Source organism: Lucilia cuprina, chromosome 5 (genome assembly GCF_022045245.1).
Source record: "Lucilia cuprina isolate Lc7/37 chromosome 5, ASM2204524v1, whole genome shotgun sequence".
In the NCBI taxonomy this organism is placed as follows: domain Eukaryota; kingdom Metazoa; phylum Arthropoda; class Insecta; order Diptera; family Calliphoridae; genus Lucilia; species Lucilia cuprina.
This window is the reverse complement of record NC_060953.1, coordinates 24,249,964-24,251,727: the sequence shown is the minus strand read 5'-3', so window position 1 is coordinate 24,251,727 and position 1,764 is coordinate 24,249,964.

The following is a 1,764-nucleotide window of genomic DNA, read 5'->3' as shown; positions in this document are numbered from 1 at the left end:
GCTAGACCGATTCCCTACATTTTGATTTTTAATATGTTTTGCTCTAAAGTTTTTCGCAGAACAAAGTTTTTAAAAAAGTGTTTTTTATACACCAAAACATATTACAAACCAAAATTTAGGGAATTGGTCTAGCTACAACGTCCAATACAACAATCTCTGTATAAGGTCCAAAATTCGGCCCAAACTCAAAAAACAATTAAGAGTGAAATCGTTAAACACACGTTTTTAAAAATTTTGTTTAGCAATATTACAAACAACAAAATGCAGGGAATCGGGCTAGCTACGACGTATAATTCAACAACCTTTTTTAAACTTTGCTTTTCGAAAAACATTAAAGCAAAAAAGACACTCTAAAATGTAGGGACACACACACTAAAATGTAGGAAATCGAACTAGCTACAACGTCCTTTGTCAGAAGTCCAAAATTCCGCATCAAATTCCAAAAACAAAATTGGGCAAAATATTGACAATTTTTTAAAAACATTGTTTTATGGAAAACTTTAGGGCAAAACATATTACCCCAAAATGTAGGAAATTACACTAACTACAACGTCCAATACAACAACATTTCTCAGAAGTCAAAATTCGGCCCCAAACTCCAAAAACAATTTTGAGTGAACTATAGAAAACACTTTTTTAAAAACTTTGTTTTATGAAAAACTTTAGAGCAAAACATATTACAAACCAAAATGTAGGAAATTGGACTAGCTTCGACGTACAATAGAAAAACCTTTATCAGAAGTCCAAAATTTGGCCGCAAACTCAAAAAACTTTGTTCTGCGAAAAACTTTAGAGCAAAACACATTACAAGTCAAAATTTTAGGGATTTGGTCTAGCTACAACGTCTAATACAACATAATAATTTCTGTCAGAGGTCCAAAACTCGGCCCAAACTCAAATAATTTTTGTGTGAAATATTGAAAAAAAAACACTTCTTTAAAAACTTTGTTCTGCGAAAAACTTTAGAGCAAAACATATTAAAAAAAAAAATGTATTGAATCGGGCTAGCTACAACGACAATTCAACAACCTTTTTATGAAAAACTTTAGAGCAAAAGATATTATACACCAAAATGTAGGGAATTGGACTAGCTACAACGTCCATTACAACTACCTTTGTCAGAAGTACAAATTCGCCCACAAACTAAAAAATAAAAAAGTGAATTGTTAAAGATCACTTTTTTAAAAACTTTTTTCTAGGAAAAACTTTAGAGCAAAACATTTACACACCAAAATGTAGGGAATTGTTCTACGAAAAACTTTAGAGCAGATTACGCACCAAAATGTAGGGAATTGTACCATGTACAACGTCGAACTCAACAACCTTAGTCAGAAGTCCAAAATTCAGCCCCACACTCTAAAAATTTTGAGTTAAATGTTATTTTTTTCATTATTTTTAGTTATATTTTTAATTGTTGTTAATTAAACAATTCTAATTAGTGATTCTTTTTTTAAATTAAAATTGCTCTCTTTAGTATTTAGTTTGTTTAAATTAAATTATGTTGCTAGATAAAACACATAAAAAATACTTGCATTACAGTGATTTCATTATGTTGCCAGATAAAGTACCTAATAATATTGGTATACTGAAATAAAGCTTGGCAGCACTAACGCAAAGCAGGAAGAACTCAATTTTTTGTCTACACACAGTCTGCAAGATATTTATACCCTACACCACTATAGTGGGGAGGGTATTATACGTTTGTGCTGATGTTTGTAACATACAAAAATATTGGTCCAATACCCACCTTAAAGTATACCGATC